At 39.5% G+C, this 27,132-nt stretch overlaps 38 non-coding genes across 38 annotated transcripts; all 38 read left to right on the plus strand.

Moving 5' to 3' along the window:
- Positions 1-17: 17 nt before the first annotated feature.
- Positions 18-90, plus strand: TRNAF-GAA (transfer RNA phenylalanine (anticodon GAA)). Its single transcript has one exon. It is a non-coding gene; the product is annotated as a tRNA-Phe (tRNA).
- Positions 91-690: 600 nt separating this feature from the next.
- Positions 691-763, plus strand: TRNAF-GAA (transfer RNA phenylalanine (anticodon GAA)). Its single transcript has one exon. It is a non-coding gene; the product is annotated as a tRNA-Phe (tRNA).
- A 599-nt stretch (positions 764-1,362) lies between these two features.
- TRNAF-GAA (transfer RNA phenylalanine (anticodon GAA)) lies at positions 1,363-1,435 on the plus strand. Its single transcript has one exon. It is a non-coding gene; the product is annotated as a tRNA-Phe (tRNA).
- Positions 1,436-2,034: 599 nt separating this feature from the next.
- Positions 2,035-2,107, plus strand: TRNAF-GAA (transfer RNA phenylalanine (anticodon GAA)). The gene has a single exon. It is a non-coding gene; the product is annotated as a tRNA-Phe (tRNA).
- Positions 2,108-2,709: 602 nt separating this feature from the next.
- TRNAF-GAA (transfer RNA phenylalanine (anticodon GAA)) lies at positions 2,710-2,782 on the plus strand. The gene has a single exon. It is a non-coding gene; the product is annotated as a tRNA-Phe (tRNA).
- Positions 2,783-3,382: 600 nt separating this feature from the next.
- On the plus strand, positions 3,383-3,455 carry TRNAF-GAA (transfer RNA phenylalanine (anticodon GAA)). The gene has a single exon. It is a non-coding gene; the product is annotated as a tRNA-Phe (tRNA).
- A 602-nt stretch (positions 3,456-4,057) lies between these two features.
- Positions 4,058-4,130, plus strand: TRNAF-GAA (transfer RNA phenylalanine (anticodon GAA)). Its single transcript has one exon. It is a non-coding gene; the product is annotated as a tRNA-Phe (tRNA).
- Positions 4,131-4,730: 600 nt separating this feature from the next.
- TRNAF-GAA (transfer RNA phenylalanine (anticodon GAA)) lies at positions 4,731-4,803 on the plus strand. The gene has a single exon. It is a non-coding gene; the product is annotated as a tRNA-Phe (tRNA).
- Positions 4,804-5,403: 600 nt separating this feature from the next.
- On the plus strand, positions 5,404-5,476 carry TRNAF-GAA (transfer RNA phenylalanine (anticodon GAA)). Its single transcript has one exon. It is a non-coding gene; the product is annotated as a tRNA-Phe (tRNA).
- A 599-nt stretch (positions 5,477-6,075) lies between these two features.
- TRNAF-GAA (transfer RNA phenylalanine (anticodon GAA)) lies at positions 6,076-6,148 on the plus strand. Its single transcript has one exon. It is a non-coding gene; the product is annotated as a tRNA-Phe (tRNA).
- Positions 6,149-6,747: 599 nt separating this feature from the next.
- On the plus strand, positions 6,748-6,820 carry TRNAF-GAA (transfer RNA phenylalanine (anticodon GAA)). Its single transcript has one exon. It is a non-coding gene; the product is annotated as a tRNA-Phe (tRNA).
- Positions 6,821-7,419: 599 nt separating this feature from the next.
- On the plus strand, positions 7,420-7,492 carry TRNAF-GAA (transfer RNA phenylalanine (anticodon GAA)). Its single transcript has one exon. It is a non-coding gene; the product is annotated as a tRNA-Phe (tRNA).
- A 599-nt stretch (positions 7,493-8,091) lies between these two features.
- On the plus strand, positions 8,092-8,164 carry TRNAF-GAA (transfer RNA phenylalanine (anticodon GAA)). Its single transcript has one exon. It is a non-coding gene; the product is annotated as a tRNA-Phe (tRNA).
- A 602-nt stretch (positions 8,165-8,766) lies between these two features.
- On the plus strand, positions 8,767-8,839 carry TRNAF-GAA (transfer RNA phenylalanine (anticodon GAA)). Its single transcript has one exon. It is a non-coding gene; the product is annotated as a tRNA-Phe (tRNA).
- Positions 8,840-9,439: 600 nt separating this feature from the next.
- On the plus strand, positions 9,440-9,512 carry TRNAF-GAA (transfer RNA phenylalanine (anticodon GAA)). The gene has a single exon. It is a non-coding gene; the product is annotated as a tRNA-Phe (tRNA).
- Positions 9,513-10,114: 602 nt separating this feature from the next.
- On the plus strand, positions 10,115-10,187 carry TRNAF-GAA (transfer RNA phenylalanine (anticodon GAA)). The gene has a single exon. It is a non-coding gene; the product is annotated as a tRNA-Phe (tRNA).
- A 600-nt stretch (positions 10,188-10,787) lies between these two features.
- TRNAF-GAA (transfer RNA phenylalanine (anticodon GAA)) lies at positions 10,788-10,860 on the plus strand. Its single transcript has one exon. It is a non-coding gene; the product is annotated as a tRNA-Phe (tRNA).
- Positions 10,861-11,460: 600 nt separating this feature from the next.
- TRNAF-GAA (transfer RNA phenylalanine (anticodon GAA)) lies at positions 11,461-11,533 on the plus strand. Its single transcript has one exon. It is a non-coding gene; the product is annotated as a tRNA-Phe (tRNA).
- A 599-nt stretch (positions 11,534-12,132) lies between these two features.
- On the plus strand, positions 12,133-12,205 carry TRNAF-GAA (transfer RNA phenylalanine (anticodon GAA)). Its single transcript has one exon. It is a non-coding gene; the product is annotated as a tRNA-Phe (tRNA).
- Positions 12,206-12,805: 600 nt separating this feature from the next.
- On the plus strand, positions 12,806-12,878 carry TRNAF-GAA (transfer RNA phenylalanine (anticodon GAA)). The gene has a single exon. It is a non-coding gene; the product is annotated as a tRNA-Phe (tRNA).
- A 2,372-nt stretch (positions 12,879-15,250) lies between these two features.
- Positions 15,251-15,323, plus strand: TRNAF-GAA (transfer RNA phenylalanine (anticodon GAA)). Its single transcript has one exon. It is a non-coding gene; the product is annotated as a tRNA-Phe (tRNA).
- A 600-nt stretch (positions 15,324-15,923) lies between these two features.
- TRNAF-GAA (transfer RNA phenylalanine (anticodon GAA)) lies at positions 15,924-15,996 on the plus strand. Its single transcript has one exon. It is a non-coding gene; the product is annotated as a tRNA-Phe (tRNA).
- A 600-nt stretch (positions 15,997-16,596) lies between these two features.
- Positions 16,597-16,669, plus strand: TRNAF-GAA (transfer RNA phenylalanine (anticodon GAA)). Its single transcript has one exon. It is a non-coding gene; the product is annotated as a tRNA-Phe (tRNA).
- A 599-nt stretch (positions 16,670-17,268) lies between these two features.
- Positions 17,269-17,341, plus strand: TRNAF-GAA (transfer RNA phenylalanine (anticodon GAA)). The gene has a single exon. It is a non-coding gene; the product is annotated as a tRNA-Phe (tRNA).
- A 599-nt stretch (positions 17,342-17,940) lies between these two features.
- Positions 17,941-18,013, plus strand: TRNAF-GAA (transfer RNA phenylalanine (anticodon GAA)). The gene has a single exon. It is a non-coding gene; the product is annotated as a tRNA-Phe (tRNA).
- A 602-nt stretch (positions 18,014-18,615) lies between these two features.
- TRNAF-GAA (transfer RNA phenylalanine (anticodon GAA)) lies at positions 18,616-18,688 on the plus strand. The gene has a single exon. It is a non-coding gene; the product is annotated as a tRNA-Phe (tRNA).
- A 602-nt stretch (positions 18,689-19,290) lies between these two features.
- Positions 19,291-19,363, plus strand: TRNAF-GAA (transfer RNA phenylalanine (anticodon GAA)). The gene has a single exon. It is a non-coding gene; the product is annotated as a tRNA-Phe (tRNA).
- A 600-nt stretch (positions 19,364-19,963) lies between these two features.
- On the plus strand, positions 19,964-20,036 carry TRNAF-GAA (transfer RNA phenylalanine (anticodon GAA)). Its single transcript has one exon. It is a non-coding gene; the product is annotated as a tRNA-Phe (tRNA).
- Positions 20,037-20,638: 602 nt separating this feature from the next.
- TRNAF-GAA (transfer RNA phenylalanine (anticodon GAA)) lies at positions 20,639-20,711 on the plus strand. The gene has a single exon. It is a non-coding gene; the product is annotated as a tRNA-Phe (tRNA).
- Positions 20,712-21,313: 602 nt separating this feature from the next.
- Positions 21,314-21,386, plus strand: TRNAF-GAA (transfer RNA phenylalanine (anticodon GAA)). Its single transcript has one exon. It is a non-coding gene; the product is annotated as a tRNA-Phe (tRNA).
- Positions 21,387-21,986: 600 nt separating this feature from the next.
- TRNAF-GAA (transfer RNA phenylalanine (anticodon GAA)) lies at positions 21,987-22,059 on the plus strand. Its single transcript has one exon. It is a non-coding gene; the product is annotated as a tRNA-Phe (tRNA).
- Positions 22,060-22,658: 599 nt separating this feature from the next.
- Positions 22,659-22,731, plus strand: TRNAF-GAA (transfer RNA phenylalanine (anticodon GAA)). The gene has a single exon. It is a non-coding gene; the product is annotated as a tRNA-Phe (tRNA).
- Positions 22,732-23,330: 599 nt separating this feature from the next.
- On the plus strand, positions 23,331-23,403 carry TRNAF-GAA (transfer RNA phenylalanine (anticodon GAA)). The gene has a single exon. It is a non-coding gene; the product is annotated as a tRNA-Phe (tRNA).
- A 602-nt stretch (positions 23,404-24,005) lies between these two features.
- TRNAF-GAA (transfer RNA phenylalanine (anticodon GAA)) lies at positions 24,006-24,078 on the plus strand. The gene has a single exon. It is a non-coding gene; the product is annotated as a tRNA-Phe (tRNA).
- Positions 24,079-24,678: 600 nt separating this feature from the next.
- TRNAF-GAA (transfer RNA phenylalanine (anticodon GAA)) lies at positions 24,679-24,751 on the plus strand. The gene has a single exon. It is a non-coding gene; the product is annotated as a tRNA-Phe (tRNA).
- Positions 24,752-25,352: 601 nt separating this feature from the next.
- TRNAF-GAA (transfer RNA phenylalanine (anticodon GAA)) lies at positions 25,353-25,425 on the plus strand. The gene has a single exon. It is a non-coding gene; the product is annotated as a tRNA-Phe (tRNA).
- Positions 25,426-26,027: 602 nt separating this feature from the next.
- On the plus strand, positions 26,028-26,100 carry TRNAF-GAA (transfer RNA phenylalanine (anticodon GAA)). Its single transcript has one exon. It is a non-coding gene; the product is annotated as a tRNA-Phe (tRNA).
- Positions 26,101-26,700: 600 nt separating this feature from the next.
- On the plus strand, positions 26,701-26,773 carry TRNAF-GAA (transfer RNA phenylalanine (anticodon GAA)). Its single transcript has one exon. It is a non-coding gene; the product is annotated as a tRNA-Phe (tRNA).
- Positions 26,774-27,132: the final 359 nt, after the last annotated feature.

Here is a 27,132-nt window from a genome sequence, read left to right on the forward strand (position 1 = left end):
AACTATGATGCAATATAGCCGAAATAGCTCAGTTGGGAGAGCGTTAGACTGAAGATCTAAAGGTCCCTGGTTCGATCCCGGGTTTCGGCATGATATCTTATTGTTAGAAAAAACTTAGTAAAATAAAGCCAAATTCAGACTACACCTGGAACTCGGCAAGATAAACTGATTCTCAATACAGAGACGTCCTGATTGAACCAGACAAAATAGAGACATGGATTTTACACAATACCTCTGGTCACATCAAATATTTCAAGACTGCAAGAAAAGAGGACATACAGTCAACTTAAAAGAGACAAACATTTAATAATGAATATATATCAAAGAAAATATAGGACACATATAGAGTAGATAATTTACCTGAATAAAAGGTACTAGATTGGAGATTTATCTCATGGGAAGTCATAAATACAGCTGCATTTACCTGAATAAAAGGTACTAGATTGGAGGTTTGTCTTATGGGAACTCATAAATACAGCTGCAGGAGGGCAAAAAATTCAAAAATGATTGTCAGGAAAGGTATTTGAACCCAAGTCTACAAGACACATGCAACCTGTATGGAGCGCCTTAGACCCTCTAACCACACCGACAACACACCACTGCTACTACGACTCCGAAAATATCATGAGTCTTTGCCTGCACAGGACACTTCTGCTGAAAAAAAAATCACACCAACTGTGATGCAATGTAGCCGAAATAGCTCAGTTGGGAGAGCGTTAGACTGAAGATCTAAAGGTCCCTGGTTCGATCCTGGGTTTCGGCATGATATCTTATTGTTAGAAAAAACTTAGTAAAAGAAAGCCAAATTCAGACTACACCCGGAACTCGGCAAGATAAACTGATTCTCAATACAGAAACGTCCTGATTGAACCAGACAAAATAGAGACATGGATTTAACACAATACCTCTGGTCACATCAAATATTTCAAGACTGCAAGAAAAGAGGACATACAGTCAACTTAAAAGAGACAAACATTTCTTAATGAATATATATCAAAGAAAATATAGGACACATATAGAGTAGATAATTTACCTGAATAAAAGGTACTAGATTGGAGATTTATCTCATGGGAAGTCATAAATACAGCTGCATTTACCTGAATAAAAGGTACTAGATTGGAGGTTTGTCTTATGGGAACTCATAAATACAGCTGCAGGAGGGCAAAAAATTCAAACATGATTGTCAGGAAAGGTATTTGAACCCAAGTCTACAGGACACATGCAACCTGCATGGAGCGCCTTAGACCCTCTAACCACACCGACAACACACCACTGCTACTACAACTCAGAAAATATCATGAGTCTTTGCCTGCACAGGACACTTGTGCTGAAAAAAAATCACACAAACTGTGATGCAATGTAGCCGAAATAGCTCAGTTGGGAGAGCGTTAGACTGAAGATCTAAAGGTCCCTGGTTCGATCCCGGGTTTCGGCATGATATCTTATTGTTAGAAAAAACTTAGTAAAATAAAGCCAAATTCAGACTACACCTGGAACTCGGCAAGATAAACTGATTCTCAATACAGAAACGTCCTGATTGAACCAGACAAAATAGAGACATGGATTTAACACAATACCTCTGGTCACATCAAATATTTCAAGACTGCAAGAAAAGAGGACATACAGTCAACTTAAAAGAGACAAACATTTCTTAATGAATATATATCAAAGAAAATATAGGACACATGTAGAGTAGATAATTTACCTGAATAAAAGGTACTAGATTGGAGATTTATCTCATGGGAAGTCATAAATACAGCTGCATTTACCTGAATAAAAGGTACTAGATTGGAGGTTTGTCTTATGGGAACTCATAAATACAGCTGCAGGAGGGCAAAAAATTCAAACATGATTGTCAGGAAAGGTATTTGAACCCAAGTCTACAGGACACATGCAACCTGCATGGAGCGCCTTAGACCCTCTAACCACACCGACAACACACCACTGCTACTACAACTCAGAAAATATCATGAGTCTTTGCCTGCACAGGACACTTGTGCTGAAAAAAAATCACACAAACTGTGATGCAATGTAGCCGAAATAGCTCAGTTGGGAGAGCGTTAGACTGAAGATCTAAAGGTCTCTGGTTCGATCCCGGGTTTCGGCATGATATCTTATTGTTAGAAAAAACTTAGTAAAATAAAGCCAAATTCAGACTACACCTGGAACTCGGCAAGATAAACTGATTCTCAATACAGAAACGTCCTGATTGAACCAGACAAAATAGAGACATGGATTTAACACAATACCTCTGGTCACATCAAATATTTCAAGACTGCAAGAAAAGAGGACATACAGTCAACTTAAAAGAGACAAACATTTCTTAATGAATATATATCAAAGAAAATATAGGACACATATAGAGTAGATAATTTACCTGAATAAAAGGTACTAGATTGGAGATTTATCTCATGGGAAGTCATAAATACAGCTGCATTTACCTGAATAAAAGGTACTAGATTGGAGGTTTGTCTTATGGGAACTCATAAATACAGCTGCAGGAGGGCAAAAAATTCAAACATGATTGTCAGGAAAGGTATTTGAACCCAAGTCTACAGGACACATGCAACCTGCATGGAGTGCCTTAGACCCTCTAACCACACCGACAACACACCACTGCTACTACGACTCAGAAAATATCATGAGTCTTTGCCTGCACAGGACACTTGTGCTGAAAAAAAAAAATCACACAAACTGTGATGCAATGTAGCTGAAATAGCTCAGTTGGGAGAGCGTTAGACTGAAGATCTAAAGGTCCCTGGTTCGATCCCGGGTTTCGGCATGATATCTTATTGTTAGAAAAAACTTAGTAAAATAAAGCCAAAGTCAGACTACACCCGGAAGTCGGCAAGATAAACTGATTCTCAATACAGAAACGTCCTGATTGAACCAGACAAAATAGAGACATGGATTTAACACAATACCTCTGGTCACATCAAATATTTCAAGACTGCAAGAAAAGAGGACATACAGTCAACTTAAAAGAGACAAACATTTCTTAATGAATATATATCAAAGAAAATATAGGACACATGTAGAGTAGATAATTTACCTGAATAAAAGGTACTAGATTGGAGATTTATCTCATGGGAAGTCATAAATACAGCTGCATTTACCTGAATAAAAGGTACTAGATTGGAGGTTTGTCTTATGGGAACTCATAAATACAGCTGCAGGAGGGCAAAAAATTCAAAAATGATAGTCAGGAAAGGTATTTGAACCCAAGTCTACAAGACACATGCAACCTGCATGGAGCGCCTTAGACCCTCTAACCACACCAACAACACACCACTGCTACTACGACTCCGAAAATATCATGAGTCTTTGCCTGCACAGGACACTTCTGCTGAAAAAGAAATCACACCAACTGTGATGCAATGTAGCCGAAATAGCTCAGTTGGGAGAGCGTTAGACTGAAGATCTAAAGGTCCCTGGTTCAATCCCGGGTTTCGGCATGATATCTTATTGTTAGAAAAAACTTAGTAAAATAAAGCCAAATTCAGACTACACCTGGAACTCGGCAAGATAAACTGATTCTCAATACAGAAACGTCCTGATTGAACCAGACAAAATAGAGACATGGATTTAACACAATACCTCTGGTCACATCAAATATTTCAAGACTGCAAGAAAAGAGGACATACAGTCAACTTAAAAGAGACAAACATTTCTTAATGAATATATATCAAAGAAAATATAGGACACATGTAGAGTAGATAATTTACCTGAATAAAAGGTACTAGATTGGAGATTTATCTCATGGGAAGTCATAAATACAGCTGCATTTACCTGAATAAAAGGTACTAGATTGGAGGTTTGTCTTATGGGAACTCATAAATACAGCTGCAGGAGGGCAAAAAATTCAAAATTGATTGTCAGGAAAGGTATTTGAACCCAAGTCTACAGGACACATGCAACCTGCATGAAGTGCCTTAGACCCTCTAACCACACCGACAACACACCACTGCTACTACGACTCAGAAAATATCATGAGTCTTTGCCTGCACAGGACACTTGTGCTGAAAAAAAAACATCACACAAACTGTGATACAATGTAGCCGAAATAGCTCAGTTGGGAGAGCGTTAGACTGAAGATCTAAAGGTCCCTGGTTCGATCCTGGGTTTCGGCATGATATCTTATTGTTAGAAAAAACTTAGTAAAATAAAGCCAAAGTCAGACTACACCCGGAAGTCGGCAAGATAAACTGATTCTCAATACAGAAACGTCCTGATTGAACCAGACAAAATAGAGACATGGATTTAACACAATACCTCTGGTCACATCAAATATTTCAAGACTGCAAGAAAAGAGGACATACAGTCAACTTAAAAGAGACAAACATTTCTTAATGAATATATATCAAAGAAAATATAGGACACATATAGAGTAGATAATTTACCTGAATAAAAGGTACTAGATTGGAGATTTATCTCATGGGAAGTCATAAATACAGCTGCATTTACCTGAATAAAAGGTACTAGATTGGAGGTTTGTCTTATGGGAACTCATAAATACAGCTGCAGGAGGGCAAAAAATTCAAAAATGATTGTCAGGAAAGGTATTTGAACCCAAGTCTACAAGACACATGCAACCTGCATGGAGCGCCTTAGACCCTCTAACCACACCGACAACACACCACTGCTACTACGACTCCGAAAATATCATGAGTCTTTGCCTGCACAGGACACTTGTGCTGAAAAAAAAATCACACAAACTATGATGCAATATAGCCGAAATAGCTCAGTTGGGAGAGCGTTAGACTGAAGATCTAAAGGTCCCTGGTTCGATCCCGGGTTTCGGCATGATATCTTATTGTTAGAAAAAACTTAGTAAAATAAAGCCAAATTCAGACTACACCTGGAACTCGGCAAGATAAACTGATTCTCAATACAGAGACGTCCTGATTGAACCAGACAAAATAGAGACATGGATTTTACACAATACCTCTGGTCACATCAAATATTTCAAGACTGCAAGAAAAGAGGACATACAGTCAACTTAAAAGAGACAAACATTTCTTAATGAATATATATCAAAGAAAATATAGGACACATATAGAGTAGATAATTTACCTGAATAAAAGGTACTAGATTGGAGATTTATCTCATGGGAAGTCATAAATACAGCTGCATTTACCTGAATAAAAGGTACTAGATTGGAGGTTTGTCTTATGGGAACTCATAAATACAGCTGCAGGAGGGCAAAAAATTCAAAAATGATTGTCAGGAAAGGTATATGAACCCAAGTCTACAAGACACATGCAACCTGTATGGAGCGCCTTAGACCCTCTAACCACACCGACAACACACCACTGCTACTACGACTCCGAAAATATCATGAGTCTTTGCCTGCACAGGACACTTCTGCTGAAAAAAAAATCACACCAACTGTGATGCAATGTAGCCGAAATAGCTCAGTTGGGAGAGCGTTAGACTGAAGATCTAAAGGTCCCTGGTTCGATCCTGGGTTTCGGCATGATATCTTATTGTTAGAAAAAACTTAGTAAAAGAAAGCCAAATTCAGACTACACCCGGAACTCGGCAAGATAAACTGATTCTCAATACAGAAACGTCCTGATTGAACCAGACAAAATAGAGACATGGATTTAACACAATACCTCTGGTCACATCAAATATTTCAAGACTGCAAGAAAAGAGGACATACAGTCAACTTAAAAGAGACAAACATTTCTTAATGAATATATATCAAAGAAAATATAGGACACATATAGAGTAGATAATTTACCTGAATAAAAGGTACTAGATTGGAGATTTATCTCATGGGAAGTCATAAATACAGCTGCATTTACCTGAATAAAAGGTACTAGATTGGAGGTTTGTCTTATGGGAACTCATAAATACAGCTGCAGGAGGGCAAAAAATTCAAACATGATTGTCAGGAAAGGTATTTGAACCCAAGTCTACAGGACACATGCAACCTGCATGGAGCGCCTTAGACCCTCTAACCACACCGACAACACACCACTGCTACTACAACTCAGAAAATATCATGAGTCTTTGCCTGCACAGGACACTTGTGCTGAAAAAAAATCACACAAACTGTGATGCAATGTAGCCGAAATAGCTCAGTTGGGAGAGCGTTAGACTGAAGATCTAAAGGTCCCTGGTTCGATCCCGGGTTTCGGCATGATATCTTATTGTTAGAAAAAACTTAGTAAAATAAAGCCAAATTCAGACTACACCTGGAACTCGGCAAGATAAACTGATTCTCAATACAGAAACGTCCTGATTGAACCAGACAAAATAGAGACATGGATTTAACACAATACCTCTGGTCACATCAAATATTTCAAGACTGCAAGAAAAGAGGACATACAGTCAACTTAAAAGAGACAAACATTTCTTAATGAATATATATCAAAGAAAATATAGGACACATGTAGAGTAGATAATTTACCTGAATAAAAGGTACTAGATTGGAGATTTATCTCATGGGAAGTCATAAATACAGCTGCATTTACCTGAATAAAAGGTACTAGATTGGAGGTTTGTCTTATGGGAACTCATAAATACAGCTGCAGGAGGGCAAAAAATTCAAACATGATTGTCAGGAAAGGTATTTGAACCCAAGTCTACAGGACACATGCAACCTGCATGGAGCGCCTTAGACCCTCTAACCACACCGACAACACACCACTGCTACTACAACTCAGAAAATATCATGAGTCTTTGCCTGCACAGGACACTTGTGCTGAAAAAAAATCACACAAACTGTGATGCAATGTAGCCGAAATAGCTCAGTTGGGAGAGCGTTAGACTGAAGATCTAAAGGTCTCTGGTTCGATCCCGGGTTTCGGCATGATATCTTATTGTTAGAAAAAACTTAGTAAAATAAAGCCAAATTCAGACTACACCTGGAACTCGGCAAGATAAACTGATTCTCAATACAGAAACGTCCTGATTGAACCAGACAAAATAGAGACATGGATTTAACACAATACCTCTGGTCACATCAAATATTTCAAGACTGCAAGAAAAGAGGACATACAGTCAACTTAAAAGAGACAAACATTTCTTAATGAATATATATCAAAGAAAATATAGGACACATATAGAGTAGATAATTTACCTGAATAAAAGGTACTAGATTGGAGATTTATCTCATGGGAAGTCATAAATACAGCTGCATTTACCTGAATAAAAGGTACTAGATTGGAGGTTTGTCTTATGGGAACTCATAAATACAGCTGCAGGAGGGCAAAAAATTCAAACATGATTGTCAGGAAAGGTATTTGAACCCAAGTCTACAGGACACATGCAACCTGCATGGAGCGCCTTAGACCCTCTAACCACACCGACAACACACCACTGCTACTACAACTCAGAAAATATCATGAGTCTTTGCCTGCACAGGACACTTGTGCTGAAAAAAAATCACACAAACTGTGATGCAATGTAGCCGAAATAGCTCAGTTGGGAGAGCGTTAGACTGAAGATCTAAAGGTCCCTGGTTCGATCCCGGGTTTCGGCATGATATCTTATTGTTAGAAAAAACTTAGTAAAATAAAGCCAAATTCAGACTACACCTGGAACTCGGCAAGATAAACTGATTCTCAATACAGAAACGTCCTGATTGAACCAGACAAAATAGAGACATGGATTTAACACAATACCTCTGGTCACATCAAATATTTCAAGACTGCAAGAAAAGAGGACATACAGTCAACTTAAAAGAGACAAACATTTCTTAATGAATATATATCAAAGAAAATATAGGACACATGTAGAGTAGATAATTTACCTGAATAAAAGGTACTAGATTGGAGATTTATCTCATGGGAAGTCATAAATACAGCTGCATTTACCTGAATAAAAGGTACTAGATTGGAGGTTTGTCTTATGGGAACTCATAAATACAGCTGCAGGAGGGCAAAAAATTCAAACATGATTGTCAGGAAAGGTATTTGAACCCAAGTCTACAGGACACATGCAACCTGCATGGAGCGCCTTAGACCCTCTAACCACACCGACAACACACCACTGCTACTACAACTCAGAAAATATCATGAGTCTTTGCCTGCACAGGACACTTGTGCTGAAAAAAAATCACACAAACTGTGATGCAATGTAGCCGAAATAGCTCAGTTGGGAGAGCGTTAGACTGAAGATCTAAAGGTCTCTGGTTCGATCCCGGGTTTCGGCATGATATCTTATTGTTAGAAAAAACTTAGTAAAATAAAGCCAAATTCAGACTACACCTGGAACTCGGCAAGATAAACTGATTCTCAATACAGAAACGTCCTGATTGAACCAGACAAAATAGAGACATGGATTTAACACAATACCTCTGGTCACATCAAATATTTCAAGACTGCAAGAAAAGAGGACATACAGTCAACTTAAAAGAGACAAACATTTCTTAATGAATATATATCAAAGAAAATATAGGACACATATAGAGTAGATAATTTACCTGAATAAAAGGTACTAGATTGGAGATTTATCTCATGGGAAGTCATAAATACAGCTGCATTTACCTGAATAAAAGGTACTAGATTGGAGGTTTGTCTTATGGGAACTCATAAATACAGCTGCAGGAGGGCAAAAAATTCAAACATGATTGTCAGGAAAGGTATTTGAACCCAAGTCTACAGGACACATGCAACCTGCATGGAGTGCCTTAGACCCTCTAACCACACCGACAACACACCACTGCTACTACGACTCAGAAAATATCATGAGTCTTTGCCTGCACAGGACACTTGTGCTGAAAAAAAAAAATCACACAAACTGTGATGCAATGTAGCTGAAATAGCTCAGTTGGGAGAGCGTTAGACTGAAGATCTAAAGGTCCCTGGTTCGATCCCGGGTTTCGGCATGATATCTTATTGTTAGAAAAAACTTAGTAAAATAAAGCCAAAGTCAGACTACACCCGGAAGTCGGCAAGATAAACTGATTCTCAATACAGAAACGTCCTGATTGAACCAGACAAAATAGAGACATGGATTTAACACAATACCTCTGGTCACATCAAATATTTCAAGACTGCAAGAAAAGAGGACATACAGTCAACTTAAAAGAGACAAACATTTCTTAATGAATATATATCAAAGAAAATATAGGACACATGTAGAGTAGATAATTTACCTGAATAAAAGGTACTAGATTGGAGATTTATCTCATGGGAAGTCATAAATACAGCTGCATTTACCTGAATAAAAGGTACTAGATTGGAGGTTTGTCTTATGGGAACTCATAAATACAGCTGCAGGAGGGCAAAAAATTCAAAAATGATAGTCAGGAAAGGTATTTGAACCCAAGTCTACAAGACACATGCAACCTGCATGGAGCGCCTTAGACCCTCTAACCACACCAACAACACACCACTGCTACTACGACTCCGAAAATATCATGAGTCTTTGCCTGCACAGGACACTTCTGCTGAAAAAGAAATCACACCAACTGTGATGCAATGTAGCCGAAATAGCTCAGTTGGGAGAGCGTTAGACTGAAGATCTAAAGGTCCCTGGTTCAATCCCGGGTTTCGGCATGATATCTTATTGTTAGAAAAAACTTAGTAAAATAAAGCCAAATTCAGACTACACCTGGAACTCGGCAAGATAAACTGATTCTCAATACAGAAACGTCCTGATTGAACCAGACAAAATAGAGACATGGATTTAACACAATACCTCTGGTCACATCAAATATTTCAAGACTGCAAGAAAAGAGGACATACAGTCAACTTAAAAGAGACAAACATTTCTTAATGAATATATATCAAAGAAAATATAGGACACATGTAGAGTAGATAATTTACCTGAATAAAAGGTACTAGATTGGAGATTTATCTCATGGGAAGTCATAAATACAGCTGCATTTACCTGAATAAAAGGTACTAGATTGGAGGTTTGTCTTATGGGAACTCATAAATACAGCTGCAGGAGGGCAAAAAATTCAAAATTGATTGTCAGGAAAGGTATTTGAACCCAAGTCTACAGGACACATGCAACCTGCATGAAGTGCCTTAGACCCTCTAACCACACCGACAACACACCACTGCTACTACGACTCAGAAAATATCATGAGTCTTTGCCTGCACAGGACACTTGTGCTGAAAAAAAAAAATCACACAAACTGTGATGCAATGTAGCCGAAATAGCTCAGTTGGGAGAGCGTTAGACTGAAGATCTAAAGGTCCCTGGTTCGATCCTGGGTTTCGGCATGATATCTTATTGTTAGAAAAAACTTAGTAAAATAAAGCCAAAGTCAGACTACACCCGGAAGTCGGCAAGATAAACTGATTCTCAATACAGAAACGTCCTGATTGAACCAGACAAAATAGAGACATGGATTTAACACAATACCTCTGGTCACATCAAATATTTCAAGACTGCAAGAAAAGAGGACATACAGTCAACTTAAAAGAGACAAACATTTCTTAATGAATATATATCAAAGAAAATATAGGACACATATAGAGTAGATAATTTACCTGAATAAAAGGTACTAGATTGGAGATTTATCTCATGGGAAGTCATAAATACAGCTGCATTTACCTGAATAAAAGGTACTAGATTGGAGGTTTGTCTTATGGGAACTCATAAATACAGCTGCAGGAGGGCAAAAAATTCAAAAATGATTGTCAGGAAAGGTATTTGAACCCAAGTCTACAAGACACATGCAACCTGCATGGAGCGCCTTAGACCCTCTAACCACACCGACAACACACCACTGCTACTACGACTCCGAAAATATCATGAGTCTTTGCCTGCACAGGACACTTGTGCTGAAAAAAAAATCACACAAACTATGATGCAATATAGCCGAAATAGCTCAGTTGGGAGAGCGTTAGACTGAAGATCTAAAGGTCCCTGGTTCGATCCCGGGTTTCGGCATGATATCTTATTGTTAGAAAAAACTTAGTAAAATAAAGCCAAATTCAGACTACACCTGGAACTCGGCAAGATAAACTGATTCTCAATACAGAGACGTCCTGATTGAACCAGACAAAATAGAGACATGGATTTTACACAATACCTCTGGTCACATCAAATATTTCAAGACTGCAAGAAAAGAGGACATACAGTCAACTTAAAAGAGACAAACATTTCTTAATGAATATATATCAAAGAAAATATAGGACACATATAGAGTAGATAATTTACCTGAATAAAAGGTACTAGATTGGAGATTTATCTCATGGGAAGTCATAAATACAGCTGCATTTACCTGAATAAAAGGTACTAGATTGGAGGTTTGTCTTATGGGAACTCATAAATACAGCTGCAGGAGGGCAAAAAATTCAAAAATGATTGTCAGGAAAGGTATATGAACCCAAGTCTACAAGACACATGCAACCTGTATGGAGCGCCTTAGACCCTCTAACCACACCGACAACACACCACTGCTACTACGACTCCGAAAATATCATGAGTCTTTGCCTGCACAGGACACTTCTGCTGAAAAAAAAATCACACCAACTGTGATGCAATGTAGCCGAAATAGCTCAGTTGGGAGAGCGTTAGACTGAAGATCTAAAGGTCCCTGGTTCGATCCTGGGTTTCGGCATGATATCTTATTGTTAGAAAAAACTTAGTAAAAGAAAGCCAAATTCAGACTACACCCGGAACTCGGCAAGATAAACTGATTCTCAATACAGAAACGTCCTGATTGAACCAGACAAAATAGAGACATGGATTTAACACAATACCTCTGGTCACATCAAATATTTCAAGACTGCAAGAAAAGAGGACATACAGTCAACTTAAAAGAGACAAACATTTCTTAATGAATATATATCAAAGAAAATATAGGACACATATAGAGTAGATAATTTACCTGAATAAAAGGTACTAGATTGGAGATTTATCTCATGGGAAGTCATAAATACAGCTGCATTTACCTGAATAAAAGGTACTAGATTGGAGGTTTGTCTTATGGGAACTCATAAATACAGCTGCAGGAGGGCAAAAAATTCAAACATGATTGTCAGGAAAGGTATTTGAACCCAAGTCTACAGGACACATGCAACCTGCATGGAGCGCCTTAGACCCTCTAACCACACCGACAACACACCACTGCTACTACAACTCAGAAAATATCATGAGTCTTTGCCTGCACAGGACACTTGTGCTGAAAAAAAATCACACAAACTGTGATGCAATGTAGCCGAAATAGCTCAGTTGGGAGAGCGTTAGACTGAAGATCTAAAGGTCCCTGGTTCGATCCCGGGTTTCGGCATGATATCTTATTGTTAGAAAAAACTTAGTAAAATAAAGCCAAAGTCAGACTACACCCGGAAGTCGGCAAGATAAACTGATTCTCAATACAGAAACGTCCTGATTGAACCAGACAAAATAGAGACATGGATTTAACACAATACCTCTGGTCACATCAAATATTTCAAGACTGCAAGAAAAGAGGACATACAGTCAACTTAAAAGAGACAAACATTTCTTAATGAATATATATCAAAGAAAATATAGGACACATGTAGAGTAGATAATTTACCTGAATAAAAGGTACTAGATTGGAGATTTATCTCATGGGAAGTCATAAATACAGCTGCATTTACCTGAATAAAAGGTACTAGATTGGAGGTTTGTCTTATGGGAACTCATAAATACAGCTGCAGGAGGGCAAAAAATTCAAAAATGATTGTCAGGAAAGGTATTTGAACCCAAGTCTACAAGACACATGCAACCTGCATGGAGCGCCTTAGACCCTCTAACCACACCAACAACACACCACTGCTACTACGACTCCGAAAATATCATGAGTCTTTGCCTGCACAGGACACTTCTGCTGAAAAAGAAATCACACCAACTGTGATGCAATGTAGCCGAAATAGCTCAGTTGGGAGAGCGTTAGACTGAAGATCTAAAGGTCCCTGGTTCAATCCCGGGTTTCGGCATGATATCTTATTGTTAGAAAAAACTTAGTAAAATAAAGCCAAATTCAGACTACACCTGGAACTCGGCAAGATAAACTGATTCTCAATACAGAAACGTCCTGATTGAACCAGACAAAATAGAGACATGGATTTAACACAATAAGATTAAGATCAAGATGGCGCCGGACTCGGTCGCCTCGGCCACAGGGCTCCGGCCTTTTTCTTCTTTTTGAGGAGGTCTTTCCCTCCACTCACCTCTTGCCTCGTCTTGGGCTGGGGTAAGAGGCGGAGGGCATCGGTGGAATCCAGTCTGGCCCCGCAAACAGCCACGGACCGCGGGTGGAAGGCAAGGAAGCGGTGAGCTGCTCGGAGGGGATCAGCTGTTTGGGAGCCCACGTGCAGCATGGATCTAGCTGCACGGAGCTCCGCTGACCTGCCGCCGCTACCCCCCGGACCATCGGGACACCATCCGCTCTGCAGGCAGGATCAGCTGTTTGGTGAGCCCACGTGCAGCATGGATCTAGCTGCACGGAGCTCCGCTGACCTGCCGCCGCTACCCCCCGGACCATCGGGACACCATCCGCTCTGCAGGCAGGATCAGCTGTTTGGTGAGCCCACGTGCAGCATGGATCTAGCTGCACGGAGCTCCGCTGACCTGCCGCCGCTACCCCCCGGACCGTCGGGACACCATCCGCTCTGCAGGCAGGATCAGCTGTTTTGGTGAGCCCACATGCAGCATGGATCTTAGCTGCACGGAGCTCCGCTGACCTGCCGCCGCTGCCCCCCGGACCATCGGGACACCATCCGCTCTGCAGGCACGATCAGCTGTTTGGTGAGCCCACGTGCAGCATGGATCTCAGCTGCACGGAGCTCCGCTGACCTGCCGCCGCTGCCCCCCCGGACCATCGGGACACCATCCGCTCTGCAGGCAGGATCAGCTGTTTGGGAGCCTACTGTACGTTCTCCGGGTCTGCCTTGCTGCGGGGCCTCTGCCCGTCCCCACCGACGCTGGCCCTGCCCTCCCGGGCCCAAGGGTGACCTCCGGGCACTGCTGGCTGCTCCAACACCCGCTGCATTGCCAGACATCTCTGCTCGGCCACCCACGTGGAGATCCCTTGTGCGAGAGTGGCTCCGCTGGCCACTCCAGAGGCAGTCTCCGCCGACTCCAGCCTGGTGGGCCACCCACGTGGAGGAGCTCCTCTCCTCTGAGCTCTCCCGCAGGCCAGGCCTCCCTTGGTGAGGCCACTGCCATGGAGATCACCCCCACATTCAGCCCTCAATCTGCGGCCATGTCTGATCACCCCACTAGGTCCCCTCTGCCTGCAACCAGGTCCCCTCTGCCTGCAACCATCATCCAATGGACTCTGGACCTGACCAGCCCAGACCGGGCACCAAGCCTTTTCCTTTAAACTCCTTCACTTTACACAGCTCTCTCAGTTGCTTTCTCACTTTCTCTCTCTCTACTTTCGTGGACAAATCGGTGCACCTGTCTTGTTGGGAGCGTGTCGCTGTGTAGCGTCCAGTGCCGAAGATGGCAGCGCTCATATCAGCTCTCAGGCTGCTCCTCCAGTCCCACTCTTTTCTGTCCCTGCTATCAATGTATTTGCTGTGCTGTGTTTTGTATTTACGTTAAATGTACGTGTGTGCTGTAATGCCCTGTTTTGCTTTTTATTTTTGCTTTTATATTTTATACGTATGACCCATGCTTGACTGCATGTGATGCTGCACTCTGCTTAATTGTACGCACAAGCTGTAATGTTTTTTTGTCCTATGTATGCTTGTCCTATGTATTTGCCATGCTTAACTGTATGCTATTTCTTGTCTCTTCAACAACGACCCTGTATGTGCCAAAACCAATTCCGGGTACAATCCACCGGTTGTACTTGGCGATAATAAATTCTGATTCTGATTCTGATTCTGATTCTGACAATACCTCTGGTCACATCAAATATTTCAAGACTGCAAGAAAAGAGGACATACAGTCAACTTAAAAGAGACAAACATTTCTTAATGAATATATATCAAAGAAAATATAGGACACATGTAGAGTAGATAATTTACCTGAATAAAAGGTACTAGATTGGAGATTTATCTCATGGGAAGTCATAAATACAGCTGCATTTACCTGAATAAAAGGTACTAGATTGGAGGTTTGTCTTATGGGAACTCATAAATACAGCTGCAGGAGGGCAAAAAATTCAAAATTGATTGTCAGGAAAGGTATTTGAACCCAAGTCTACAGGACACATGCAACCTGCATGAAGTGCCTTAGACCCTCTAACCACACCGACAACACACCACTGCTACTACGACTCAGAAAATATCATGAGTCTTTGCCTGCACAGGACACTTGTGCTGAAAAAAAAAAATCACACAAACTGTGATGCAATGTAGCCGAAATAGCTCAGTTGGGAGAGCGTTAGACTGAAGATCTAAAGGTCCCTGGTTCGATCCTGGGTTTCGGCATGATATCTTATTGTTAGAAAAAACTTAGTAAAATAAAGCCAAAGTCAGACTACACCCGGAAGTCGGCAAGATAAACTGATTCTCAATACAGAAACGTCCTGATTGAACCAGACAAAATAGAGACATGGATTTAACACAATACCTCTGGTCACATCAAATATTTCAAGACTGCAAGAAAAGAGGACATACAGTCAACTTAAAAGAGACAAACATTTCTTAATGAATATATATCAAAGAAAATATAGGACACATATAGAGTAGATAATTTACCTGAATAAAAGGTACTAGATTGGAGATTTATCTCATGGGAAGTCATAAATACAGCTGCATTTACCTGAATAAAAGGTACTAGATTGGAGGTTTGTCTTATGGGAACTCATAAATACAGCTGCAGGAGGGCAAAAAATTCAAAAATGATTGTCAGGAAAGGTATTTGAACCCAAGTCTACAAGACACATGCAACCTGCATGGAGCGCCTTAGACCCTCTAACCACACCGACAACACACCACTGCTACTACGACTCCGAAAATATCATGAGTCTTTGCCTGCACAGGACACTTGTGCTGAAAAAAAAATCACACAAACTATGATGCAATATAGCCGAAATAGCTCAGTTGGGAGAGCGTTAGACTGAAGATCTAAAGGTCCCTGGTTCGATCCCGGGTTTCGGCATGATATCTTATTGTTAGAAAAAACTTAGTAAAATAAAGCCAAATTCAGACTACACCTGGAACTCGGCAAGATAAACTGATTCTCAATACAGAGACGTCCTGATTGAACCAGACAAAATAGAGACATGGATTTTACACAATACCTCTGGTCACATCAAATATTTCAAGACTGCAAGAAAAGAGGACATACAGTCAACTTAAAAGAGACAAACATTTCTTAATGAATATATATCAAAGAAAATATAGGACACATATAGAGTAGATAATTTACCTGAATAAAAGGTACTAGATTGGAGATTTATCTCATGGGAAGTCATAAATACAGCTGCATTTACCTGAATAAAAGGTACTAGATTGGAGGTTTGTCTTATGGGAACTCATAAATACAGCTGCAGGAGGGCAAAAAATTCAAAAATGATTGTCAGGAAAGGTATTTGAACCCAAGTCTACAAGACACATGCAACCTGTATGGAGCGCCTTAGACCCTCTAACCACACCGACAACACACCACTGCTACTACGACTCCGAAAATATCATGAGTCTTTGCCTGCACAGGACACTTCTGCTGAAAAAAAAATCACACCAACTGTGATGCAATGTAGCCGAAATAGCTCAGTTGGGAGAGCGTTAGACTGAAGATCTAAAGGTCCCTGGTTCGATCCTGGGTTTCGGCATGATATCTTATTGTTAGAAAAAACTTAGTAAAAGAAAGCCAAATTCAGACTACACCCGGAACTCGGCAAGATAAACTGATTCTCAATACAGAAACGTCCTGATTGAACCAGACAAAATAGAGACATGGATTTAACACAATACCTCTGGTCACATCAAATATTTCAAGACTGCAAGAAAAGAGGACATACAGTCAACTTAAAAGAGACAAACATTTCTTAATGAATATATATCAAAGAAAATATAGGACACATATAGAGTAGATAATTTACCTGAATAAAAGGTACTAGATTGGAGATTTATCTCATGGGAAGTCATAAATACAGCTGCATTTACCTGAATAAAAGGTACTAGATTGGAGGTTTGTCTTATGGGAACTCATAAATACAGCTGCAGGAGGGCAAAAAATTCAAACATGATTGTCAGGAAAGGTATTTGAACCCAAGTCTACAGGACACATGCAACCTGCATGGAGCGCCTTAGACCCTCTAACCACACCGACAACACACCACTGCTACTACAACTCAGAAAATATCATGAGTCTTTGCCTGCACAGGACACTTGTGCTGAAAAAAAATCACACAAACTGTGATGCAATGTAGCCGAAATAGCTCAGTTGGGAGAGCGTTAGACTGAAGATCTAAAGGTCCCTGGTTCGATCCCGGGTTTCGGCATGATATCTTATTGTTAGAAAAAACTTAGTAAAATAAAGCCAAATTCAGACTACACCTGGAACTCGGCAAGATAAACTGATTCTCAATACAGAAACGTCCTGATTGAACCAGACAAAATAGAGACATGGATTTAACACAATACCTCTGGTCACATCAAATATTTCAAGACTGCAAGAAAAGAGGACATACAGTCAACTTAAAAGAGACAAACATTTCTTAATGAATATATATCAAAGAAAATATAGGACACATGTAGAGTAGATAATTTACCTGAATAAAAGGTACTAGATTGGAGATTTATCTCATGGGAAGTCATAAATACAGCTGCATTTACCTGAATAAAAGGTACTAGATTGGAGGTTTGTCTTATGGGAACTCATAAATACAGCTGCAGGAGGGCAAAAAATTCAAACATGATTGTCAGGAAAGGTATTTGAACCCAAGTCTACAGGACACATGCAACCTGCATGGAGCGCCTTAGACCCTCTAACCACACCGACAACACACCACTGCTACTACAACTCAGAAAATATCATGAGTCTTTGCCTGCACAGGACACTTGTGCTGAAAAAAAATCACACAAACTGTGATGCAATGTAGCCGAAATAGCTCAGTTGGGAGAGCGTTAGACTGAAGATCTAAAGGTCCCTGGTTCGATCCCGGGTTTCGGCATGATATCTTATTGTTAGAAAAAACTTAGTAAAATAAAGCCAAATTCAGACTACACCTGGAACTCGGCAAGATAAACTGATTCTCAATACAGAAACGTCCTGATTGAACCAGACAAAATAGAGACATGGATTTAACACAATACCTCTGGTCACATCAAATATTTCAAGACTGCAAGAAAAGAGGACATACAGTCAACTTAAAAGAGACAAACATTTCTTAATGAATATATATCAAAGAAAATATAGGACACATATAGAGTAGATAATTTACCTGAATAAAAGGTACTAGATTGGAGATTTATCTCATGGGAAGTCATAAATACAGCTGCATTTACCTGAATAAAAGGTACTAGATTGGAGGTTTGTCTTATGGGAACTCATAAATACAGCTGCAGGAGGGCAAAAAATTCAAAAATGATTGTCAGGAAAGGTATTTGAACCCAAGTCTACAGGACACATGCAACCTGCATGGAGTGCCTTAGACCCTCTAACCACACCGACAACACACCACTGCTACTACGACTCAGAAAATATCATGAGTCTTTGCCTGCACAGGACACTTGTGCTGAAAAAAAAAAATCACACAAACTGTGATGCAATGTAGCCGAAATAGCTCAGTTGGGAGAGCGTTAGACTGAAGATCTAAAGGTCCCTGGTTCGATCCCGGGTTTCGGCATGATATCTTATTGTTAGAAAAAACTTAGTAAAATAAAGCCAAATTCAGACTACACCTGGAACTCGGCAAGATAAACTGATTCTCAATACAGAAACGTCCTGATTGAACCAGACAAAATAGAGACATGGATTTAACACAATACCTCTGGTCACATCAAATATTTCAAGACTGCAAGAAAAGAGGACATACAGTCAACTTAAAAGAGACAAACATTTCTTAATGAATATATATCAAAGAAAATATAGGACACATATAGAGTAGATAATTTACCTGAATAAAAGGTACTAGATTGGAGATTTATCTCATGGGAAGTCATAAATACAGCTGCATTTACCTGAATAAAAGGTACTAGATTGGAGGTTTGTCTTATGGGAACTCATAAATACAGCTGCAGGAGGGCAAAAAATTCAAAAATGATTGTCAGGAAAGGTATTTGAACCCAAGTCTACAGGACACATGCAACCTGCATGGAGTGCCTTAGACCCTCTAACCACACCGACAACACACCACTGCTACTACGACTCAGAAAATATCATGAGTCTTTGCCTGCACAGGACACTTGTGCTGAAAAAAAAAAATCACACAAACTGTGATGCAATGTAGCCGAAATAGCTCAGTTGGGAGAGCGTTAGACTGAAGATCTAAAGGTCCCTGGTTCGATCCCGGGTTTCGGCATGATATCTTATTGTTAGAAAAAACTTAGTAAAATAAAGCCAAAGTCAGACTACACCCGGAAGTCGGCAAGATAAACTGATTCTCAATACAGAAACGTCCTGATTGAACCAGACAAAATAGAGACATGGATTTAACACAATACCTCTGGTCACATCAAATATTTCAAGACTGCAAGAAAAGAGGACATACAGTCAACTTAAAAGAGACAAACATTTCTTAATGAATATATATCAAAGAAAATATAGGACACATGTAGAGTAGATAAATTACCTGAATAAAAGGTACTAGATTGGAGATTTATCTCATGGGAAGTCATAAATACAGCTGCATTTACCTGAATAAAAGGTACTAGATTGGAGGTTTGTCTTATGGGAACTCATAAATACAGCTGCAGGAGGGCAAAAAATTCAAAAATGATAGTCAGGAAAGGTATTTGAACCCAAGTCTACAAGACACATGCAACCTGCATGGAGCGCCTTAGACCCTCTAACCACACCAACAACACACCACTGCTACTACGACTCCGAAAATATCATGAGTCTTTGCCTGCACAGGACACTTCTGCTGAAAAAGAAATCACACCAACTGTGATGCAATGTAGCCGAAATAGCTCAGTTGGGAGAGCGTTAGACTGAAGATCTAAAGGTCCCTGGTTCAATCCCGGGTTTCGGCATGATATCTTATTGTTAGAAAAAACTTAGTAAAATAAAGCCAAATTCAGACTACACCTGGAACTCGGCAAGATAAACTGATTCTCAATACAGAAACGTCCTGATTGAACCAGACAAAATAGAGACATGGATTTAACACAATACCTCTGGTCACATCAAATATTTCAAGACTGCAAGAAAAGAGGACATACAGTCAACTTAAAAGAGACAAACATTTCTTAATGAATATATATCAAAGAAAATATAGGACACATGTAGAGTAGATAATTTACCTGAATAAAAGGTACTAGATTGGAGATTTATCTCATGGGAAGTCATAAATACAGCTGCATTTACCTGAATAAAAGGTACTAGATTGGAGGTTTGTCTTATGGGAACTCATAAATACAGCTGCAGGAGGGCAAAAAATTCAAAATTGATTGTCAGGAAAGGTATTTGAACCCAAGTCTACAGGACACATGCAACCTGCATGAAGTGCCTTAGACCCTCTAACCACACCGACAACACACCACTGCTACTACGACTCAGAAAATATCATGAGTCTTTGCCTGCACAGGACACTTGTGCTGAAAAAAAAAAATCACACAAACTGTGATGCAATGTAGCCGAAATAGCTCAGTTGGGAGAGCGTTAGACTGAAGATCTAAAGGTCCCTGGTTCGATCCTGGGTTTCGGCATGATATCTTATTGTTAGAAAAAACTTAGTAAAATAAAGCCAAAGTCAGACTACACCCGGAAGTCGGCAAGATAAACTGATTCTCAATACAGAAACGTCCTGATTGAACCAGACAAAATAGAGACATGGATTTAACACAATACCTCTGGTCACATCAAATATTTCAAGACTGCAAGAAAAGAGGACATACAGTCAACTTAAAAGAGACAAACATTTCTTAATGAATATATATCAAAGAAAATATAGGACACATGTAGAGTAGATAATTTACCTGAATAAAAGGTACTAGATTGGAGATTTATCTCATGGGAAGTCATAAATACAGCTGCATTTACCTGAATAAAAGGTACTAGATTGGAGGTTTGTCTTATGGGAACTCATAAATACAGCTGCAGGAGGGCAAAAAATTCAAAATTGATTGTCAGGAAAGGTATTTGAACCCAAGTCTACAGGACACATGCAACCTGCATGAAGTGCCTTAGACCCTCTAACCACACCGACAACACACCACTGCTACTACGACTCAGAAAATATCATGAGTCTTTGCCTGCACAGGACACTTGTGCTGAAAAAAAAAAATCACACAAACTGTGATGCAATGTAGCCGAAATAGCTCAGTTGGGAGAGCGTTAGACTGAAGATCTAAAGGTCCCTGGTTCGATCCTGGGTTTCGGCATGATATCTTATTGTTAGAAAAAACTTAGTAAAATAAAGCCAAAGTCAGACTACACCCGGAAGTCGGCAAGATAAACTGATTCTCAATACAGAAACGTCCTGATTGAACCAGACAAAATAGAGACATGGATTTAACACAATACCTCTGGTCACATCAAATATTTCAAGACTGCAAGAAAAGAGGACATACAGTCAACTTAAAAGAGACAAACATTTCTTAATGAATATATATCAAAGAAAATATAGGACACATATAGAGTAGATAATTTACCTGAATAAAAGGTACTAGATTGGAGATTTATCTCATGGGAAGTCATAAATACAGCTGCATTTACCTGAATAAAAGGTACTAGATTGGAGGTTTGTCTTATGGGAACTCATAAATACAGCTGCAGGAGGGCAAAAAATTCAAAAATGATTGTCAGGAAAGGTATTTGAACCCAAGTCTACAAGACACATGCAACCTGCATGGAGCGCCTTAGACCCTCTAACCACACCGACAACACACCACTGCTACTACGACTCCGAAAATATCATGAGTCTTTGCCTGCACAGGACACTTGTGCTGAAAAAAAAATCACACAAACTATGATGCAATATAGCCGAAATAGCTCAGTTGGGAGAGCGTTAGACTGAAGATCTAAAGGTCCCTGGTTCGATCCCGGGTTTCGGCATGATATCTTATTGTTAGAAAAAACTTAGTAAAATAAAGCCAAATTCAGACTACACCTGGAACTCGGCAAGATAAACTGATTCTCAATACAGAGACGTCCTGATTGAACCAGACAAAATAGAGACATGGATTTTACACAATACCTCTGGTCACATCAAATATTTCAAGACTGCAAGAAAAGAGGACATACAGTCAACTTAAAAGAGACAAACATTTCTTAATGAATATATATCAAAGAAAATATAGGACACATATAGAGTAGATAATTTACCTGAATAAAAGGTACTAGATTGGAGATTTATCTCATGGGAAGTCATAAATACAGCTGCATTTACCTGAATAAAAGGTACTAGATTGGAGGTTTGTCTTATGGGAACTCATAAATACAGCTGCAGGAGGGCAAAAAATTCAAAAATGATTGTCAGGAAAGGTATTTGAACCCAAGTCTACAAGACACATGCAACCTGCATGGAGCGCCTTAGACCCTCTAACCACACCGACAACACACCACTGCTACTACAACTCAGAAAATATCATGAGTCTTTGCCTGCACAGGACACTTGTGCTGAAAAAAAATCACACAAACTGTGATGCAATGTAGCCGAAATAGCTCAGTTGGGAGAGCGTTAGACTGAAGATCTAAAGGTCCCTGGTTCGATCCCGGGTTTCGGCATGATATCTTATTGTTAGAAAAAACTTAGTAAAATAAAGCCAAATTCAGACTACACCTGGAACTCGGCAAGATAAACTGATTCTCAATACAGAAACGTCCTGATTGAACCAGACAAAATAGAGACATGGATTTAACACAATACCTCTGGTCACATCAAATATTTCAAGACTGCAAGAAAAGAGGACATACAGTCAACTTAAAAGAGACAAACATTTCTTAATGAATATATATCAAAGAAAATATAGGACACATGTAGAGTAGATAATTTACCTGAATAAAAGGTACTAGATTGGAGATTTATCTCATGGGAAGTCATAAATACAGCTGCATTTACCTGAATAAAAGGTACTAGATTGGAGGTTTGTCTTATGGGAACTCATAAATACAGCTGCAGGAGGGCAAAAAATTCAAACATGATTGTCAGGAAAGGTATTTGAACCCAAGTCTACAGGACACATGCAACCTGCATGGAGCGCCTTAGACCCTCTAACCACACCGACAACACACCACTGCTACTACAACTCAGAAAATATCATGAGTCTTTGCCTGCACAGGACACTTGTGCTGAAAAAAAATCACACAAACTGTGATGCAATGTAGCCGAAATAGCTCAGTTGGGAGAGCGTTAGACTGAAGATCTAAAGGTCCCAGGTTCGATCCCGGGTTTCGGCATGATATCTTATTGTTAGAAAAAACTTAGTAAAATAAAGCCAAATTCAGACTACACCTGGAACTCGGCAAGATAAACTGATTCTCAATACAGAAACGTCCTGATTGAACCAGACAAAATAGAGACATGGATTTAACACAATACCTCTGGTCACATCAAATATTTCAAGACTGCAAGAAAAGAGGACATACAGTCAACTTAAAAGAGACAAACATTTCTTAATGAATATATATCAAAGAAAATATAGGACACATATAGAGTAGATAATTTACCTGAATAAAAGGTACTAGATTGGAGATTTATCTCATGGGAAGTCATAAATACAGCTGCATTTACCTGAATAAAAGGTACTAGATTGGAGGTTTGTCTTATGGGAACTCATAAATACAGCTGCAGGAGGGCAAAAAATTCAAAAATGATTGTCAGGAAAGGTATTTGAACCCAAGTCTACAGGACACATGCAACCTGCATGGAGTGCCTTAGACCCTCTAACCACACCGACAACACACCACTGCTACTACGACTCAGAAAATATCATGAGTCTTTGCCTGCACAGGACACTTGTGCTGAAAAAAAAAAATCACACAAACTGTGATGCAATGTAGCCGAAATAGCTCAGTTGGGAGAGCGTTAGACTGAAGATCTAAAGGTCCCTGGTTCGATCCCGGGTTTCGGCATGATATCTTATTGTTAGAAAAAACTTAGTAAAATAAAGCCAAAGTCAGACTACACCCGGAAGTCGGCAAGATAAACTGATTCTCAATACAGAAACGTCCTGATTGAACCAGACAAAATAGAGACATGGATTTAACACAATACCTCTGGTCACATCAAATATTTCAAGGCTGCAAGAAAAGAGGACATACAGTCAACTTAAAAGAGACAAACATTTCTTAATGAATATATATCAAAGAAAATATAGGACACATGTAGAGTAGATAATTTACCTGAATAAAAGGTACTAGATTGGAGATTTATCTCATGGGAAGTCATAAATACAGCTGCATTTACCTGAATAAAAGGTACTAGATTGGAGGTTTGTCTTATGGGAACTCATAAATACAGCTGCAGGAGGGCAAAAAATTCAAAAATGATAGTCAGGAAAGGTATTTGAACCCAAGTCTACAAGACACATGCAACCTGCATGGAGCGCCTTAGACCCTCTAACCACACCAACAACACACCACTGCTACTACGACTCCGAAAATATCATGAGTCTTTGCCTGCACAGGACACTTCTGCTGAAAAAGAAATCACACCAACTGTGATGCAATGTAGCCGAAATAGCTCAGTTGGGAGAGCGTTAGACTGAAGATCTAAAGGTCCCTGGTTCAATCCCGGGTTTCGGCATGATATCTTATTGTTAGAAAAAACTTAGTAAAATAAAGCCAAATTCAGACTACACCTGGAACTCGGCAAGATAAACTGATTCCCAATACAGAAACGTCCTGATTGAACCAGACAAAATAGAGACATGGATTTAACACAATACCTCTGGTCACATCAAATATTTCAAGACTGCAAGAAAAGAGGACATACAGTCAACTTAAAAGAGACAAACATTTCTTAATGAATATATATCAAAGAAAATATAGGACACATGTAGAGTAGATAATTTACCTGAATAAAAGGTACTAGATTGGAGATTTATCTCATGGGAAGTCATAAATACAGCTGCATTTACCTGAATAAAAGGTACTAGATTGGAGGTTTGTCTTATGGGAACTCATAAATACAGCTGCAGGAGGGCAAAAAATTCGAAAATGATTGTCAGGAAAGGTATTTGAACCCAAGTCTACAGGACACATGCAACCTGCATGGAGTGCCTTAGACCCTCTAACCACACCGACAACACACCACTGCTACTACGACTCAGAAAATATCATGAGTCTTTGCCTGCACAGGACACTTGTGCTGAAAAAAAAAATCACACAAACTGTGATGCAATGTAGCCGAAATAGCTCAGTTGGGAGAGCGTTAGACTGAAGATCTAAAGGTCCCTGGTTCGATCCCGGGTTTCGGCATGATATCTTATTGTTAGAAAAAACTTAGTAAAATAAAGCCAAAGTCAGACTACACCCGGAAGTCGGCAAGATAAACTGATTCTCAATACAGAAACGTCCTGATTGAACCAGACAAAATAGAGACATGGATTTAACACAATACCTCTGGTCACATCAAATATTTCAAGACTGCAAGAAAAGAGGACATACAGTCAACTTAAAAGAGACAAACATTTCTTAATGAATATATATCAAAGAAAATATAGGACACATATAGAGTAGATAATTTACCTGAATAAAAGGTACTAGATTGGAGATTTATCTCATGGGAAGTCATAAATACAGCTGCATTTACCTGAATAAAAGGTACTAGATTGGAGGTTTGTCTTATGGGAACTCATAAATACAGCTGCAGGAGGGCAAAAAATGCAAAAATGATTGTCAGGAAAGGTATTTGAACCCAAGTCTACAGGACACATGCAACCTGCATGGAGTGCCTTAGACCCTCTAACCACACCGACAACACACCACTGCTACTACGACTCCGAAAATATCATGAGTCTTTGCCTGCACAGGACACTTGTGCTGAAAAAAAAAAATCACACAAACTGTGATGCAATGTAGCCGAAATAGCTCAGTTGGGAGAGCGTTAGACTGAAGGTCTAAAGGTCCCTGGTTTGATCCTGGGTTTTGGCATGATATCTTATTGTTAGAAAAAACTAAGTAAAATAAAGCCAAATTCAGACTACACCTGGAACTCGGCAAGATAAACTGATTCTCAATACAGAAACGTCCTGATTGAACCAGACAAAATAGAGACATGGATTTAACACAATACCTCTGGTCACATCAAATATTTCAAGACTGCAAGAAAAGAGGACATACAGTCAACTTAAAAGAGACAAACATTTCTTAATGAATATATATCAAAGAAAATATAGGACACATATAGAGTAGATAATTTACCTGATTAAAAGGTACTAGATTGGAGATTTATCTCATGGGAAGTCATAAATACAGCTGCATTTACCTGAATAAAAGGTACTAGATGGGAGGTTTGTCTTATGGGAACTCATAAATACAGCTGCAGGAGGGCAAAAAATTCAAAAATGATTGTCAGGAAAGGTATTTGAACCCAAGTCTACAAGACACATGCAACCTGCATGGAGCACCTTAGACCCTCTAACCACACCGACAACACACCACTGCTACTACGACTCAGAAAATATCATGAGTCTTTGCCTGCACAGGACACTTGTGCTGAAAAAAAAATCACACAAACTATGATGCAATGTAGCCGAAATAGCTCAGTTGGGAGAGCGTTAGACTGAAGATCTAAAGGTCCCTGGTTCGATCCCGGGTTTTGGCATGATATCTTATTGTTAGAAAAAACTAAGTAAAATAAAGCCAAATTCAGACTACACCTGGAACTCGGCAAGATAAACTGATTCTCAATACAGAAACGTCCTGATTGAACCAGACAAAATAGAGACATGGATTTAACACAATACCTCTGGTCACATCAAATATTTCAAGACTGCAAGAAAAGAGGACATACAGTCAACTTAAAAGAGACAAACATTTCTTAATGAATATATATCAAAGAAAATATAGGACACATATAGAGTAGATAATTTACCTGATTAAAAGGTACTAGATTGGAGATTTATCTCATGGGAAGTCATAAATACAGCTGCATTTACCTGAATAAAAGGTACTAGATTGGAG

The sequence above is a fragment of the Hyperolius riggenbachi genome, chromosome 6 (assembly GCF_040937935.1).
Source record: "Hyperolius riggenbachi isolate aHypRig1 chromosome 6, aHypRig1.pri, whole genome shotgun sequence".
Lineage (NCBI taxonomy): Eukaryota > Metazoa > Chordata > Amphibia > Anura > Hyperoliidae > Hyperolius > Hyperolius riggenbachi.